We start from the raw sequence: 18,894 nt of genomic DNA on the forward strand, positions 1-18,894 counted from the left end.
CATGTTTTACATGACACGCACATCATGATTGTCATGTTTAACGTGTCATTTGCTTTCCTCATCCACTCGCGTCATTATTACCAAATTTGGTATATGTGAAGCTAGCGAATCGGCCACGAGCGCGTCATAAGTTTGGCATGTAGTAATGTTCTCACATGACACGAAGTGGCATGATTATCATGTTTGCACCAGTCACATACATTCGTCCTCCATACCAAATTTGTTATATGTGAAGCTAGCGAAACTGCCGCAACAGCACTATGAGCGTAGCATGTAATCATGTTTTACATGACACATGTCATGATTATCATGTCTGGACGTGTCATCTACTTTCACCGTCTATTCACGTCGAGTAATGCCACATCTGCTAAAGGTGAAGCCGTCGAAACGGCCGTGAGTGCGCTATCAGCGTAGCTTGTTGCAATGTTTTACATGACACGCATATTAATTATAAAGCGAGCTCAAAACATGCAAAGACACTTATCTGGACAGCCAATCAGGAGCCCTCGCCAAACACGTCTATCCGCCGTGCGGAAAGAGATTGAAGGGGAGATAGAAGGGTACAGCAGGGCGCATTGCAGCGCCACCCGATGAATATGGTTGAAGCTGCTGTCTATTGAGCAGAGGCTCTGTCTGGAGAACGCTCGCTCGCTGGTCCGCTGCTTACGCTCTGCAGAGTGGGCGTAATGAGCGGAAGAGCGGCTCGCTCAGCGTGTCACGCATGCGCAGTTTGCTTTCCGCTCGTTCGCTGGGCCTGCCGGGACGGTCTGATATTACTCTCGATTATACGTTCTGCAGATTCCACCACTGCCTTGCAACCGAATTTATTTGTCCAGGCACATAAAAACGATTTCACAGGATGCACGCACAAAAACTTGCGGTCACAATGCCGACGAAGCACAACTCGCACATTGATGCCAGGGAAGTTGTCGTTCTATCACCGCCTTCCAGCTTTCACCTGTCGGCGCGCGTGGCAGCACCGTCTTTGAAAGTTGGAAATAGTCGGCGTCCTTTTCAGCTAGCCTCTCAGCTATCTGGCTATGGTCATGTGCTTCTTTACTCAGTAATGCTGGAAAAACTCCCCCCCCCCCCCCCACTCCGCGAGATAAATATAATGAGGAAATGCGAATGAATTTCTTGCGCCGAGAGTACATGGCGTAGTAATTTTATTGGCGTAAATAATGACAAGACGAAGATTTCTACCATAACTATTGGTATACACATTTATCAGCCACAGATCGGTCGAGGGCGAGGCACGCGCTTCACTCCGTTCATATATACGTATGAGCAAGCGGACAGGAGAATGGGGCGCAGGGAGGAGACAGAGCGAACGGCGAGAGGAGCGGTGAAGCACAGCACCTGTTATTGTACCTGACAGTCATAGTATCATCATCTCTTACCAACACAAACGCTGCACAAACGCTGGCAGCACAAACGCTACAAAAGCGTTTGAGGGGTTGGCAAGTCACGTTCAAGTCAAGGAGGTGGGGGCTGCTGTTGCTAGAGGCGAGGATGAGCGCGCGTGCCCGCAGCTGTCCGTGACAGGTGCCGACGCATAGAGTTACTTTACATCCTACGTTTTAAGTAACTCCACCAATGCCGAAGCGTGACATGTGAAGGGGGGGGGGGGGGGGGGGGGGCTCTGGTTTTAGGGAAACGCGCGCCCACAGCTGTAGGTATGGGTGAGGGTGGTGGATTGATTTCTAGGGAAGCCTGACATAGTCTGGCTAAGAAATGCATTCGCATTAAAAAAAAAGAAAGACTGAGGAGAGAGTAGATTCGACATAGGGCAACCGGCACACAATGCTACAGGAGGTACCATTCTCCGTAAAGCTTGCGAGAAGGATCTCCCATCGCACGGCTATCTTTCACTATTGGCGTTGTTGTGCCATCATAAACCTATCTTTTTCTTTTCGCATTGCAGAAGTACGTCACACTTGACTTCACTTGAACTTACTGCATTGGTGCGAAGCATTTTTTGTGTGAATTTCGCAATGGCTGAAACGTTGCTTTCCTCTGGAATTACTGGCGCCTGGAACGCACCTTTCTAATGCCCTGAAATCAAGCTTTAACTGATGATATTAAATGGCATTGTAGCAATTTAACGTCGGGTGCACGCCTTCGTCCCTTCATTTTAAACCCGATCAATTGGCCGTAAAGTCGCGGCAAACATTATAGTAAAAAAAGAAAGAAAGTGAGCAACGACAAAACCAAAAACAAACGTGCGTCGGCCGGGAATCGAACCCGGGTCAACTGCTTGGAAGGCAGCTATGCTAACCACTATACCACCGACGCCACACGCTGCGTAGGCGAAATGTTTGTGTTTTTGACCTATCTAGGGCATCAGTCCACAGAGCAAGCAGCTGGCGGGCGAGGAGTGACCAGGTCGTTTAGCGTGCGTGAACCGGCTCCAATAAACATTCACGTCCAAGCGGCGTACTCTTTAAAAGGTGGTTAGCTCCACGCAGCTCACGGTTGGTGAACACATTTGAAATAGCTATATAATTTCAAGGCTTTCAGTTTTTGCTGTTCTTGTTAATTCATGGTAGACAAAATAAAAACGTCTCATTTTTTTTTTCTTGAAGTTTTACCCTTTACAGTCGTTGGCTTTTGCAACTTTCAGTCTTCCTATAAGTATTTTATTTGTCTTTCATTTCACGACCTTAATATTCACTTCGACAGTAGAAGCCTAACACTTCGCATCGCTACAATAAAAGATGAGTGAAATAATGAATGAATGAGAGAAAATTCTGGGCACACTGCCACCTGTTTAGCACCTTCTTGTCACTTCTATTTTTTGCGCCCAACTTCATTCGTACAGTGCAAACGTTTGCGAATAACGTTCCTAGAGCGTCACAAGAACACCACCACGAAGGTGAATATGCATTATACTAGTTAAGTGACGCTAAGTTACTTCAATGAACTATCTTATTGAGCGCAGGCGATGATACTAGGGAAAGTATAGATGTTGCTATTAGTAGTAATGGGAACATATTGAGAATGAAGAAACGTGGACGAAATGATAGCTTGCCGGTGGAAATTTATATATTTTTTCAATTTTGCTTCCATCGCAGTTCTTAAAACTTTCTAATAGGAAAATTTATTATACTTAACACGGTGTCATCATTTGTTTGTTTCATTGCTATTATGCCTAACAACAAAAACAAGCCCTTAAATTTACAATTCTTTCTTCGTTCAATCAACTGTGTGATGCAAAGCAAGGAAAAGCTTTAATAGTTTCGTTGTGCACTTGAACAATATTTAATAATAGCTACTCTAGTTTAATGTTGAAGGCTTGAGTTTGATTTCTGCCTGCAGCATGTTACCGCAAGAAGCAATATCGCTTTTGATGCTCTTAGATTGTTATTCAAACACACGGCCTTTCTGCTGCTTTCCATATATTTAATTAAGGACTTATTGGTGTTAAGCTGGTAAAAATACTTTTGACGCAAATCTGACCATCCTCGATGAAGTTGTCGTTAATTAAGGCGCATATATGTTATACTGAAGAAAAAAAGGAGACAGTAAGTGAACTGACTGACTTTCCCAACACCAAATTAAGAATCCATACTATGTCTTTCGTAGGAGCTTCCAAAATATAGGTTTAATAAAGTAATTTATCGCTTTTTGACGATATATTCGCAAGTCTCCGAGCTTTTAAACGCATATGTTTTAAGAATCCGAATAGCAGAACTGGTTTCCAAAAAAGAGGGAGGCATCCGGACCGCATTTATAAATTTTTTTGCGAATGACCCCCCCAAAGAATGCTCACTGAATTACAATGTACCACGTAGCCACTTCTTGTAGCAGATGTGGACTTGAGCCTGCCCAGCTGCACCATAGAAAAGTTATGACATCATTTGTTTTGCTCTATTGTTGTACTGACAAACGACAGGTGGGGAGCCTAAGACTTTGTTAAGAACGTAGCCGACCAAAATAATTTGACAAATTGCAGTGTGGTGTGCTTCTTCATGTTCTCATTGTAGCGCCTTCATATCTATTACGTGATGTTTCGCCTGAAGAAAATAAAAACATCTGAGCGTAGTCTGTGTATTATATAAAAGCACATCTGCCAGCTGTGTTGTACCTAGACATGTTCTCCTGTTTGCAACAGCTCAACACACTAGACACACTGCGTTTCTGTTAGTACATATCTGTAGGCTATGTGGTGCTCTTACGCAAGGCTGAGAGGTTTCCCGATTCTCGGCATTCATATTGTACTATTGTGAGCAACAATACAATATATGTAGAATGTCCAGTTCTTGCGTTTCAAATGGGTCCTCTGTATATACACAGGAAACGCACTGCGGCAAATACAATCTGGAAAAGTGTGCTCAGTAGCATTAATACGCACGATCATATAGACGGGAACATTAGGCGGCATGGGTGACGCATTCTACAAACCGATAGGAGTAGGAGTTTCTCCAGTTTCCTATTACTGAACTAGTCTTGAGAAACTGGAGTTTCACACCATGTCAAACAGGTGCCCGTACAGATATTCAGACACACACATGTGCGCACGCACGCACAAAAGTCACGATCAAAAAAGGGGTTTTTAAATCGTCCATAGAGAGTTTGTAACCACTGACCTGAAACTCTGCTGAGGGTTTAACACGGTCATGTAGTTCCAAAACTCTGTCGTTAAGCAAGGTGCGTTTTACGACGACGTGTACCGAGTTCACTCGGCTACCAGGAAGTAAATAATTGGGGCTGTGGAGTTTTGGGGGCTTATATGCTGAAAAACTCCCATCTTGGCTAATTTTCGTTTACAATGTATATAAAAAAATGGTTATAGCTTATGGCATATCTGTGATAGCTCACGGACATATCAAACAGTATGATTATAACAGCATAAAGCAATCACAGTATGCAAAGAAAACTTTGATACGAAGCGGCAAAGAGAAAACAAGTACGAAAGGTGTAACACACATGTCACAAATTTACGACGATAAAAAAATTTGACAACGATAAGTAGAATTATTCCATTAATTTTATACATGTGGCGTTCAACCGAAGAGCCTTATCGCTGGTGGCTGCGTGAGTTCCTGATAAAATCAACGCTTCGTGTCCAACTCGATGGAAAAGGAAGTATGCTGCTCGGCTGCTCAACGGAAAGCTGCGGATTTACATCGAGGCCGCGGTGGTCGCATTTCCAAGGAGGCAAAGTCTCCGTGGTGGTCGCATTTTAAGGAGGCAAAGTCGCAGTTGCCCGCGTACTAAGCGAAGGCAGTGCACGTTGAAGAGAAACACATTGTCGAAAATTTCCGGAGCCCTCCACAACGGAGTCCTTTATAAACATATCGCGGGTCTGAGTTTTACAGCCCCTGATATTATTATCAACTCGTCGTGTTTGCGAGTTCAAGCTTACGCGATGACTCTAAAGCAATTTTGAACGTTCCAAGAGATCTAGGCGCGTATTGCACAAGTCAGTGTTTACATGCGTAACGGACCGTCTACGAAAAGAAAAGCAGTGAATAAAGCACACGTGGAATTATTTTCCATGTTAGAGGCATAAAGCATTCGCTTGCTTGCGTAAATTGTGTCTGAAAAGTGCCTGTTTAATGCCTAATAACCCGACCTCCAATAACATCTGGCCTTTGATGAGATTCAATTTAGCAATATATATAACGCCAGTTTCGCGTGACCACGTTTTTCATGCGTTTGACAACCGACAAAGCAGCCCTATAATCTCGGTGTCCATCAGATGAAAACCACTTAAAATATTAAGGTGTTAAAAGGTGGCAGTGGGCGCGGAATATTCACTCATTCCTTCATTCATTCATTATTTAAATCATTTATTTCCTAAAAAAAACCATTGAATCAATAGCTTCTAGTCGTGTTGAAACCTCAAAATTAAAAAAAAATATCGTGAAATAAAACAAAAACCTATAGTCAGCTCGCGGCAAATAAAGTGATGAAAAATAGTGCGTCGGCCGGGAATCGAACCCGGGTCAACTGCTTGGAAGGCAGCTATGCTAACCACTATACCACCGACGCCACACAGCGGTGGTCACGTCGTCGCTATTTTTGAACGCATCCGCGGCGAAGAAACAAGCCTGCGATCCTGGAGGAAGCCCGTGACTGACCGAGCGTGAACCGGCTGGGCCACGTGGGCTGAGGTACGAGTGGCGGGCTTTTTAAAAGCGGCTTTTTCTACGCAATTTGCAGTTGTTCAACACGTTTAAAATGACAGTGCGTTTTCAGAATGTTTCTTCTATATATTTATTTGGTGCGAACTAGGGCGTATGTTATTGTTTTTTGCTCTTTCTTTAAATGTCACTACATACACTCACCAGCGTTCGAAACTTTCACTTTCGTTAGAAAGATTTTCTTTTTGCATAGTTTTCCAACGTTAATTTCTAATTGTAATGTACGTAACAAGCACCTAGAGCTTTATTTGCGTAGGTGTAAAATATAATGAGTAAATTAACTAATGAATGAATACAGATAAATGCTACGCACTTTGGCACCCTCTATAGGACTGCACTTTAATTTTTGCCACTTTCAGGTTTGGCACCTAGCGAGCCTGATACGTATAGAAAAAAGGTGAAGAAGCCACATTCGAATAGCTTCATTCAAACATCACATTGAGTGGGCAAATACGGTATACAACATCCAAGGACACCAAGTTACTTGATCCAACTTCGTGATGGAAGGCAACGGTGAGTTTTATCACTTTAAATACACACTAAAACATTATTGACAGCATTTTCATGCCGAACGATTGACTTTGAATTCTATCTGCGGCAGTTTATGCCATCGATTATCATCACTACTTTCTAACGCCTTACTGCTGTAACTCAGGAATACTGACCAAACTCCTTATCCAATGGTTCTCTCTGAATTTGTCAGCTGAGCTCCTGTTGTTCGTTAGCTAAACATAATTCTATTTATAACAGGATACAACGAGTATTCATAGACTGCCTCAACTTTGTTACGGAACCTAAAGATTTCATAGAATGCCTTGACGAGCGGTTTATTAATGACTATTAGTATAAAAATGCGCATTCCTTCTTTGGCACCACGAATCACACCTCAGTGTTCAAAAACCCACTTGTCAAAAGATTAAGAAAAAAATGCGAAATCTTCTTCACGAAAGGCTTCAAGCATCTTCAACGGCTCCACTAAATTTCTTGTGCGTTGCACCCACGAGCAATGTTCAGTGCATTACAATGTACAGCGTCAATTCTTCTTGCAGCAGATCTGGACCAAAGCCTGGCCAAATGCATCGTGGAGCAGTTTAGACATCAGGTGCTTTTGCAATTTCTTGTACCAGAAAAACCACATGTGTGAAGCCTACTATTGTGTGTAGAACGTAGCCGATGAAACTATTTCTACGAGCAGCAGCATGCTCTGCGCATCACACGTCTTCGTCATGTTTTCGCGAAGAACAACCACACCGTACCCACTATTCCAATAATTGCTTTGGGTTATAATAATAATTGTTGTTGGGGTTTAACTTCTCAAAATCACCATGTCGTTATGAGAGACACCGTAGTGGAGAGCTTCATAAATTTTGACCACCTGGGGTTCCTTAACGTGCACCTAATTGTAAACACACGCGCCTCAGGCATTTTCGCTTCCATCGAAAACGTCACCGACGCGGCAGCAATTCCATCCGGCGACATGCGGAATAGCAGCCGAGGGCCTTTGCCACTCGACTACCATGGTGGCTTTTTTTTTTATTCGCAGGCTGATGACAATAAAGAATTAGGGCTGGCTAAACCCTTTGTTGGGGGTTGGAAGCATGCCATGAGCCTCAAGTTATGCAATTCGTGTTTTTTGAAGCCTGGTCACACTACTCGAATTCTTTACCGCCTTGTTACTGGTTTACTCTTCTACCAGGCTTTATTATGTACGTTACCTTTTTTCTTTCCTGACATAACGCTTCGTCAAGGTATTTTTTATACCAAACTTCGAACCGAAGCAGATGCATTTTTTGCATATTGACGCCGGCCGCCATTTAGGTATACAAGCCGCTGTGGCACTTACACGTTTCAGCTGTTAAGCAGAAGAAAACCGTTCTGTTGCTCCGCTTCTAGATGGGTAATTTTTTTCTACGCATTCCAGCTTTTGTACCCATTTTTGTTAGAATTTTTTGCGATCTATTAGCTCTCCGCGAATCAGCAGCATAAACTAGTTTAGCCATATTTTTAACTGATTCACTGTCGGTGTGTTCTTCTCTCACTGCAATGAACAATCGTAAGTGCTGCGTACTTTCAAATCATTAGTTCCACCGTATATACTATTGGTTAAATTCGCTTGGGTGCCATGGCATAAGAGACTTTTCCTCGATGAAATGGTTAATGCGTTAGCTAAGTCATCGTTAAATGGCCCGGTAGTTCACATTGTACCAGATTGTAAATTTAACATAGGGGCAAGACTTACAAGAAAAATGATGCCTGAAGAATTTTCTTTGCCGTCCGTATTGAACACATTCAAATTTCAACACCTAAAACATCATTAGACTAACTAAATATGTCACATGCTTTCAGTCGAAGTCGTAATCGCTAGGCTACAGTGTCAAACTCCTGATCTTTATCTTTATTTACACAGAGCTGGTCTGACAGCTTCCCCTAATTGTTCATTTGGTAGAGTCTTTCAGGCAACAGACCATTGTCTAATATATTGTAAAAGACACGCCGCATAGCGCAAAATTACATTAGATACCACCTTCCTTATATACTCTGTTTCAGAAGTTCTCTTCAGCACTGTGGAGGCTACAGGGCCCCCAACCAATAAGAAAGACAATTAGCCCCTCCACATGTATTCATCCGCACCGTGTCGTCTGCTAACCGTCTTCACGGCATTTGCTCACCGAATTATCTCTGCAATCTCATTGAATTTGACAAGGGTCGTTTATTAACTTAAAAAAACTAAGTGAAACTTTCCAACAAGCCTTCAACTTCAGGAAGTTGGGAGTCTTAACAATACCATTTGAGGCTATACGGAATTCCGGTACATGCTCATGCCGGCGGATAACTTCACTTTGTGGCTTTCCAATGCTGTTAGCGGCTCTAGCATGACTCCTTCTCTCACGACGCGTTAATTCTGGTCTCTCACTGGAATGCCTTTTTTCTATATTTGTTTTGTTTCACCAAAAGACTAACCGACGCGCGTGCAATGCTGTGCGAGGTTGCATGTCTGATATTTAGAAAAGCAGCGTTCTTGGTCTGATGACACAGCCCAAGCTCTGACATCGGCGCGTTAGGCTTATCAGACAGGCCTACGCAAGCAGCATACCTTGCTAATAACGACGAAACATACCTGATGCTTCATTCTCAGAGTGAGATGAAACTAACCGATGGCTGATTTTACCATTTATTTGTTGCTGTCAGCGCTGTGGGCGTTCAGCAGGAGCAAGTTCGGATCGAAGCAGGTGGTCGCTCCAGCAAGGGTGCTGCCATGTTGATTTGTAACTATAATTACCACCGGTAACATACACAAGTAACTACAAGTGCAGGAAATAACTGTGGTGAAAAAACATATTGCGTATCGATTAGGTGCCACACACTAAACAAGAGCCAATTTTAGACAACCCTGACCAGTTCAATGCACTTATATCTGGGACTATGTTTCACTGCGCAAGCGGGTGGCTTTCTTGCACCCCGTAGCTTTGGTAGTGCTTAATCAAAGTTGCGAAACAGAGTATAGTGAGTTAAACCGTCCAAATGTATTTTCTTTCGAGGCTTTGTTTCTAGGATTCAGTGACGGGAAAGTTGCGGATACCATGCAGGAGTTTATTAAAGCTTCAAAGAGATTCAGACTCGAGAACATATTATTACTCCTAAAATTATTTTCCCTAATGGGTTTATTTATTCATTTATTTATTGTTGCTCAAACTACCTGTTTTTTTTCAACATTTGTATTTTTGATTGTCATTTCTCATATTTAGTTTTTCCCTTGAGCACTTTTATTGGTTTAAAAGACGTGAGCTAACAAATTAATAGCCTTTCCTTAGAATTATCCGGTTTCTTGCCAATCCTCCAGCGTGGGTGTGTGCTGCGGAATCCAGGCTCTTCCTTCTTCGCAGTTAGCCAATGCTCACAGGCAATAAACAAACAAACAAACAAACAAACAAACTGACTAACCAACAAACAAACAAACTGACTAACCAACAAACAAACAAACAAAAAAACAAACTAGCAAATGTCCTGATTCTCGCCAACTCTTGGCTGTCGATCTTGTGACATTACTCGTGCCATTCGCGACATTACTGTACTACGCGCACTTGAGTACGGGAAAGTGCACTTTGGCTGTGTTAGCCTTAGCACCTTGTAAACAGCTACATCTCTCAGAGCAAGAAGAGGTCGCCCCATGCGTGGGTTACCTCCTGAATTTGGTTCCTTGGCGCCGACACCAAGAAAGATGACAACCCACAGGACAAGCCAGGTGGTTCAAACCTGCGATGTTCATGGTTCTCTTTTCGTGCATGTTTCCCATGTGCCAGACATCAATACCGTTCCATGGGAACATCTTCGAGGATGTTGATTACAGGATTGTTAACTTTGATCGGGTTGCCAGTTTCAACGAATGGGACGAAGTTGGCAAGCTGCGTCGAGTTTACTTCTATTGGGTATTTTCTGCGAAGTCGAGGTACGAGAACCACGAGGGCTACTTTGCGACATGGCAAGAGTTTAGCCGACAGCTCCGCAACGCCTACAGCTACATCCAAAGAAAGGACAGGGCTGAACAAGCCATATCCTGCAGAAACCTGTGGCTCAACGAACAAGTTTCCATGTTTGTTTAGGACACGCTTCGGCTCTTCAGGTGCGCGGACCCTCTCATGTAGGAATAAAATAAAGTGGGGAATTTGATGCATGGAGTAAATGAAAAGCTTTTCGCTGTACTCGTGCGCAATCCACCAATGCCAGTCGCCTAGTTAATCTATGAGGGAACCACGATGCAGCATACTTTGCAGCGATGGTAGTCCCAATACGAACACCACATACCTGCAAACGAAAGCTATTATTAGGTCTGACAGCGAGAGACCAGCCCTGGCAGACTTCATTTGAAGTATTGCGTGGGACTAACTGCGACAGCTTCAGGCAGTGGGATTCCATCCACCTGGGCCAGCCCTCGCGGATGTAATCAGACAAGAAACCGGGCAGGAATTCCCATCATTGGTGCCAATCGCACCACCGATACGCGAGGCCCCAGTCCTGGCATATTCTGTGGCATTGCGGTCCCCTGCGCCACTAGCTGCAGGTCCCACAATGAGGACAAGGGACCAGGCTATGCACCCATTCTAGAACACCACTTCGAGTCTACCTCTCGACTCAACGTTTCTGAGCGCACCCTCCTATCTGCCGTCTGCCTCAAGACAAAGTGCTAGCAAGGCAGCTACGTGGCTCACCACGGATAACCTAACCGGCTGCTCTGCAATAGGAAAAGGCTGCGCTGCAAAGTTGAGGACGAAAAAGGGGACTACCACAGGAAATGCACATTTTGCCCTCAACTTTGCAGCGCAACCTTTTCCCGCAGTTTGTTCCAACTATTGCTACGAATTTGCACGAAGACACAATCTGACCACAATAGGAATTCCCTCACTTAACTTCAATTTCGGTCGATTAAAGCTTCAAAATTATTGCGAGAGAAATATGAAAATAATTAAACAACGTGTTAAGCGACCAAGTACACGAGAAAAACACACAACAACCATGGCAGTCACACTCTAAAAATATCGAGTAAAAAGGGTGTCTTTTTGTCCCACAACAATAATCGTCATCAGGCTCGCGTGCGCTTCCTTTCTTGAAAACACGGCGCTGGCCAATTTCCTATCGAGAATGCAATGTAACCCTGATAACGGGCATGTCGATCCTCGGAATGTACCGAGCGTACATTGCGGAATGTACCGGAATGTACGCTCGGAATGTACCGAGTGCGGGGCGATAGCGCAAGGATGGAACGCAATATAGATGACAATTATTGTTGTGGAACAAAATGACACTCTTTACTCGCTCTTTTTTTAAAGTGCACAATAAAAATTTTTATGCCCAAAAGTGTGTAAATAGGTGCTTTTATGGCAAAGCACCTTTTGCAACACCCTTCAACAGCTATAAATGGTTGATTTAAAAAAAAGCACCCCTTTATTTGGGTGCTTGCCTCGATAGCAACCTAAAATTGGCTTTAAGGGTGCTTTTGTGCCAGAGCAGGGTGTAGGTGATCATAGATCAGATGCAATATGCAGCAAAACAAGAACACAGAAGTATAATATCTGGGTTCTTACTTCCCAATACCAAGATATATATGAGGGATACTATAAACAATGATACGATTATGAGGAACACCATAGTGCAGGTCTCCAGAGATTTTGACCAATTGGTGTCTTACCGTGCGCTGATATCGCGCAGTGAACGGGTTTCTACCATTTCGCCTCCGTTTTAATGCGACTGCTATGGCCGGTATCGAACCCAAGACCTTCGAAATAGCGGCCGAGCAGCGTAGCTCCTGTGCGAATATGTGGACCTTGCATTAAATGACCGCCTAGTTGACTTAGCATGTGTGAAGCTTAGCTCTCCAAAGACAGCAGAATACCAGCAGAAGCGAATCGCGTTCATTTTGTAATGGCAATGAACTGCAATCCGTGTCAAGAAAGCTTTCCTTAACATTAGTTATAAAACACATGTTTGCTATGGATTAAATACACGCACACATAATGTTCGCCCGAATATATGTGTGTGTGTTTGTGTGCGTGGGCTTGCGCATGTGTTTGTGTGTAAGCGCGCTTGTGTGTACAGCAGTGCATGTGTGTGGGGCCGTGTATGTGTGAGTCCGCGCTTGTGTTAAGCGTACTTGTGCACATGTGTACACCCATGCTTGTGTGCGTTTACGCTCGTGTGCGTGTTCGGCTGCATGTGTGTATGCGTGTTGTGTGTGCCTCTGTGCATGTGTGTGCGTGTGTATCAGCCAGTGAGCCCTCGAATTTTACGTTTGGGGGAGGGCGGGTTACTGCTTCATAGTTTAACGTCCCACAGCTGTGGTAAACGCACTGTACACGGGCTATTCATTACTTGAAAAACAGCTGCACCTTTCCGTACCTCATCATTGCTTACGAACTTGTTGTGGTAGCTGGTGAAGTACGTTGAGGCGCTGCTACACTCAAAGACGTGGGTTATGACCGATTCACACTGAAAGTTGTAATCACGCTTATCTACAACTGTGCTTTATATTAACAACATTTAACAAGAAAGTGCATTGCCTTTTCTACACGTGCTTGTTTAGTTCATTGGGCAACCATATAAATTTATGTTCTTATGATGTGGTCAGCAAGAAGTTTGGTAACAACCTCGGTAAGTTTGTGGTGCGTGACAGCCCTTCTAAACATCCCCGACTATGTATTCATTTGTTCAAGCTTCGACAATGCATTCAGAGTTTGCGGCACTAAATACGAAATTGCAACCACGAACAATGCGAAAAGAAATTCCTCTGGTAAAAAGTGAAGCGATGCTCTCTCGCTTATCCCACCGAGGAAAAAATAATCATTGTTTCTGACCATTCTAGGGTGCACTTTGTTTTCCATAAGTTTTGCTCGACAATTGTTCGCCGACTGCAGTTGCATTTCGCGAAAATACTCCAAGAATGCAAGGCAGCCAATTAACCTGCGCCTCTGAGCGGCTAGTGGGAAAGAGAGTTGCCATATACAAGGAGTCATTCTTCAGTTACGTTGCGTCCTAGCTTTCTTGCGTGTATATCAGGGATCTTTATTGAAGCATCAGCCGATTCTACTACAGATGAAATTGTGAGCTCGCACAAATACGGTAAAATTTTACGTATAGACAGACGGTGCGTCGAGGCGCTAGCGGTTCCTTTAAGGTTCTCCTGTAAATTTTGAGGAGCGTAAGATTCTGAATAATTGACTGAGGATGGTTCAGTATCTGCTAAGACAATAGCCCACAGTGTTTCCTAAAGAGTGGCACTAGCACTTTCTTGTGGGGAAAAACGCAATAATTTATTTTGGTTAACTACTTTTAACTCGAAAGTATATTATGCCAGGGTCCACCAGGACTTTAGTGTCGTTTTTTTTTTTTGTTGAGGAAATCATGTCGAAAAAAAAATGGCAGCATATTCACGGAGTGAATGATAGAGAGTGGGGCGAAGAATTCGTCCGTGCATTCGTTCTTGCTTCCGTCGGTCCATGCGTCCGTCAGTGTGACCGTCCATGCGTCCATCAGCCCATCCGTGCATGCGTCTGTTCGTGCGGCCGTCCCTGCGTTCGTCCATGCAGCCGCCCCTGCGTCCATTCATGCGTCCATCCATGCATCTGTCTTTGTGTCCGTTCGTCCATCTATTCAATACTCCAAGTACCACCATCTCGCGTCTTTCATCATATATTTTCCATATAGAAGCACCGCCATCCAACGGACATTCCAAGGACTAAACGAGAGGTGGCACACGCACACTTTCTTACGGCTTGCGCTTGGGGTCCACTTCCCACCTTTAACCACCTCGAGTTCATGGTATATACTAGTTCACTGTATTCATGGCACTGCGGCCGAACGCTCGCTAAACATTTCGAAAACCAAGGAGGTTACGCCCAGCGAGTATGACGTAGCAAACTTTTTCAGTCAGATAGTGCTCAATGTACATGCCAATGGCTGCTAATAGTAAATGAGAGGCGGAGAATTCGGCTTTTACTTTCTTACGGCTTGCGCTTCGTATCTACTTCCCATTATTAACCACCTCGAGTTCATTCATGGTATATACAAGTTCATTGTATTCATGGCACTGTGGCTCAACGCTCGCTAATTCTTTCTAAACCTAAGAAGGTTACACCCGCCGAGTATAACGTAGCAACCCTTTCTTGTCAGATAGTGCTCAATGTACATGCCAATGGCTGCTAATGGTGATCGCAGCTTGCGCGTCAACTAAAAGCTGAATGCTCCTGTCTCTCATTCCTCATTAGCAGCCATTGACATGTACATTGACCACTATTTTTTATTGTTGAACAACGCACAGAAGAAGTCTCTCACCGGCACCACCTCGGAGGTCAAAATGTTATACTTGTTACTTACTACGGGGGACGAACAGGTGTCGCTATAAGGAGCTTCGCCCCTAAAAGAGACACGATGAGATCGCTAAGGAATTATCTCGTTAACGGGAGTTGAACACACGAACAACGGAGACTGGACGCGCTACCTATTGAGTAGTGGTCACACTCGCTAGAGGAGCAATACAAACGCGATTTTCTGGCTGCAGTTGTCCTCTAAGAGCGCCCTTCTTCGGTGGTTATTGTCTGTGTCTGTAGTAGGTAAAATGAGGTTATCGCCTGCAACACGTCATTCTAGCTCACTCGGTGCGTTTGGCAATAGGTTAGGTGAAGCTTGGGCTACGCCTTAACGCATCCCGAAGGAGCTACCTTAGCCCAATCGTCGGCTTCACTAGTAGTAGCCATTCATACCCAAACAGCTATGCGACGCGCGCAAGTCTTGCGTGTCTGTAACAACGTTGCCTGGAGAAAAATCTGCCAGGCCGCACGACGCACACAATGATATAGCATCAAGTCAGCGTTGGCCATCAATAATCTGACTCATGGTAAGACGCTTTGTATTTATATATGCGGCATGATATACTAAAGCCAAATCGCTGATGGCCCCGTGATTTCCTAGATAAACTCAATGCTTTGGGCTCACCTCGCTGGAAAAGAGAGTAATTTGCAGGGCTGCTGACTCGAAGGTTACGGGTTACATTAATTGCGACCATGGCAGCTTCCTTTCTTAAGGGCGAAATGGTAGATGCCCGTGTATTCGGCGATGTAAAAGTGCACCTTAAATAATACTAGATGATCGAAATTTCCGGATCCCTCCACTACGCCTTCCCTCGAGGTCACAACGTTCTTCTGAGACGTAAAACCCCTGATATCATGAAATGGCCCCGCCGCGGTGGTCTAGTGGCTAAGGTACTCGGCTGCTGACCCGCAGGTCGCGGGTTCAAATCCCGGCTGCGGCGGCTGCATTTCCGATGGAGGCGGAAATGTCGAGGCCCGTGTGCTCAGATTTGGGTGCACGTTAAAGAACCCCAGGTGGACAAAATTTCCGGAGCCCTCCACTACGGCGTCTCTCATAATCATATGGTGGTTTTGGGACGTTAAACGCCACAAATCACAAATCAATGATATCATGAACTGTTTGTTCAGCGAGTTAGAGCTTATGAGAAGATTCTAAAACAATCCTAATTTTTTTCCAAGCATTGCTGATATCTGTAACGTTGCCTATATGAGAAAGTGCTTATATATATAAGGTGCCGTTTACAAAAGATAAGTTGCAAGGAGAGCGCGAATGGCAATATCGACGATGTTCGAAGCATAAATCTTTCTTTTTCCAGCGTATTCTGCGCCTGAAGCACGCCTACCTAATGCCTGAAAATCTAGCCTCTAAGAACATCCTGGCCTCTGATGTGATTCAAAGTAGCAATTTGATGTCGGATTCGCATGACCGCGTTTTTCTTATGTTTAAAGGCAAGTGAACCAGCCTAATATTCCCCGTGAAGATTTGCGTCAAAAAAAAAAAAAGATTGATGCAAAGAAAGTGGCGATGGTGCCAGAATTTTTCTTCGTTCATTCCCTCATTCACTTTGTGAATCACTCATTCACTTCAATCATTCACTTTGTGAAGCACCTATGGAAGCTCCAAGTCTTAGTCATGTTGTAAGTGTGAAATGCGAAATAACGTTGTCGAATAAAAAAAAAAACTACAGAGAACTCAAGGCAAACGTAAAGTAAAAAAAAATGTACGTCGGCCGGGAATTGAACCCGGGTCAACTGCTTGGAAGGCAGCTATGCTAACCACTATACCACCGACGCTTTTTTTTTTTTTTCTTTATTGCACTATACCACCGACGCCTGGACTGCGTCGCTATTGTTACCCCGATTCACTTGAAGAAAACGAGAACTCGAGCTCGGAGAAAGCAGGTCACTGACCGATCGGGAACCGGCTGGGCGAACTCATACTTTTGAATGGCGGGCTTTTCAAAAGCGGCTTTCTACACACATTTTTTGGTTGTTCAGCACAGTTCAAATAGCACATCATTTTGAACTTTTTATTATTATTCGTCGTCCACAAAATTTGTATGTCTTATTAGTTTCCGCTCTTTCATTCATAGCCGCCGTTTACACTGACCAGTTTTCCAAGCTTTACATTTCGCCAGAAGCACCTTTCTTTCATAAAGTCATTCCGTATACTGAAAATGCGTACACTACTAATACCTACAGTGTTACATGGGAACATGAACAAGGCAATTGATAAACTTTTAGATGACTTACTTTTTTTCTATTTTGTGCTTCTTTGGTAATTTTGACCTAATAATCATGTGTAGAAAATCCTGATGCAGTTTTATGACCTTGGGACCCTATGTCATATGTTTCTAACGATATAACCATTCGGTGTAAAATAAACTTTTGTTTGATTGTTTGATTGATTGATTCATTGATTGATCGATTGAACGGTTAAATAACTGAGAATATTTATGCATTATCGAAAGATGCTTGACAGCATGATTACATGCAGATTATCCGCACGTACGCTTCATTTAGACAGTTTTGCCTATTGAAGGATTTGCACCTTGCGAGTGTCTTGCGTATAGCAAACAGGGAAAGAAGCTACCTGCATAAAGCGTCAAAGCATCACTGAGAATGTGAGAATACGCTATGGAAGTTAGCAGGGCGCTAACTTATTTGAACAAACTCTCGTGGAAATCAATGGAAGGTTTATTATTTTGATTATAGACTAAAGCAATGCTTACTTCGTGTTAGTGCAGTACACTTGAGTTCGAGCACAATCTTCAGTATGTTATGCCGTTGAGTATCATATTTTTTTCTTCTACTTCTTTATTTCAACAAAAAGCAAAAAAGCTTACCCAGCACTTTTCTCTTGGTTTTGATGATATGTGTGGTTTAACGTCCCAAAACCACCACATGATAATAAGAGACGCCGTAGTGGAGGGCTCTGCAAATTTCGACCACCTGGGGTTCTTTAACATGCACCCAAATCTGAGCACATGGGCCTACAACATCTCCGCCTCCATCGGAAATGCAGCCGCCGCAGCTGGGATTGGAACCCCCGACCTGCGTGTCAGCAGCCGAAAACCTTAGCCATTAGAACACCGTGGCGGGGCTTTCTGTTGGTTTTATTCGGTGTTTACCTGCTAGGCATAATTTTTCGATGCGCATATGGTATGTCTTCCTTAGATTGTCTTTATTTATTCTTGTGCACAAATATAGAGACAACGACAAAGAACGAAAATTCATTCATTGTTTCACTCTCGTCCAACTACCGCAAAAAATCATAGTTTTTTTCCACTAGTGGTTTCCCAATCAAGGTTATAATAAAATTGCACATCGCTTCTTCGGCATGCTGATTCTCACCAGCGAGTGTTTATAAGCCCGCAGGTGATATAATTATGAAGAATGGTGAAAATTCCTACAGAGAAGACCTAAAGCATCCTGACCAGATTCAGAAAAACTGTTTTGGGTGACACCCTTGCACAATGTTCGCTGAAATACAATGTACCGCATAGCCTCTCCTTGCGGCAGTTGTGCATGAAACACTGGCCAGCTCTAACAAGGAGCAGTTTTGACAACAGCTTTTTTTTGTCTTTGGTTATACTGGGAAAACCGCAGGTGTGGAACCTATAGGTTCCACACCTGCGGTAGTATACTACTGTGTGGAGAACAATTCTGTGTCATATTTTTGCCACGTCTCTCGTATATGTCTTTCTAATGGTGTCTTTTGTGAAATGAGCGAGAGTTTACTCAATGTAATCGGTCAGACCAGCATATGCTCATTGCGTTCAGCTTGCACAGCGTTGGCGCCACTTGGGTGCTATCTCTCTTGGGGCTACTAATAAAAGCAAGATTTTAAGGTACCCAACTCTTTGATTAACTGATGCAGGGGCTGA

At 43.7% G+C, this 18,894-nt stretch overlaps 3 non-coding genes across 3 annotated transcripts; all 3 read right to left on the reverse strand.

Moving 5' to 3' along the window:
- Positions 1-2,223: 2,223 nt before the first annotated feature.
- On the reverse strand, positions 2,224-2,295 carry TRNAG-UCC (transfer RNA glycine (anticodon UCC)). The gene has a single exon. It is a non-coding gene; the product is annotated as a tRNA-Gly (tRNA).
- A 3,630-nt stretch (positions 2,296-5,925) lies between these two features.
- On the reverse strand, positions 5,926-5,997 carry TRNAG-UCC (transfer RNA glycine (anticodon UCC)). The gene has a single exon. It is a non-coding gene; the product is annotated as a tRNA-Gly (tRNA).
- A 10,732-nt stretch (positions 5,998-16,729) lies between these two features.
- Positions 16,730-16,801, reverse strand: TRNAG-UCC (transfer RNA glycine (anticodon UCC)). Its single transcript has one exon. It is a non-coding gene; the product is annotated as a tRNA-Gly (tRNA).
- Positions 16,802-18,894: the final 2,093 nt, after the last annotated feature.

The sequence above is a fragment of the Rhipicephalus microplus genome, chromosome 8 (assembly GCF_043290135.1).
Source record: "Rhipicephalus microplus isolate Deutch F79 chromosome 8, USDA_Rmic, whole genome shotgun sequence".
Taxonomy (NCBI): domain Eukaryota; kingdom Metazoa; phylum Arthropoda; class Arachnida; order Ixodida; family Ixodidae; genus Rhipicephalus; species Rhipicephalus microplus.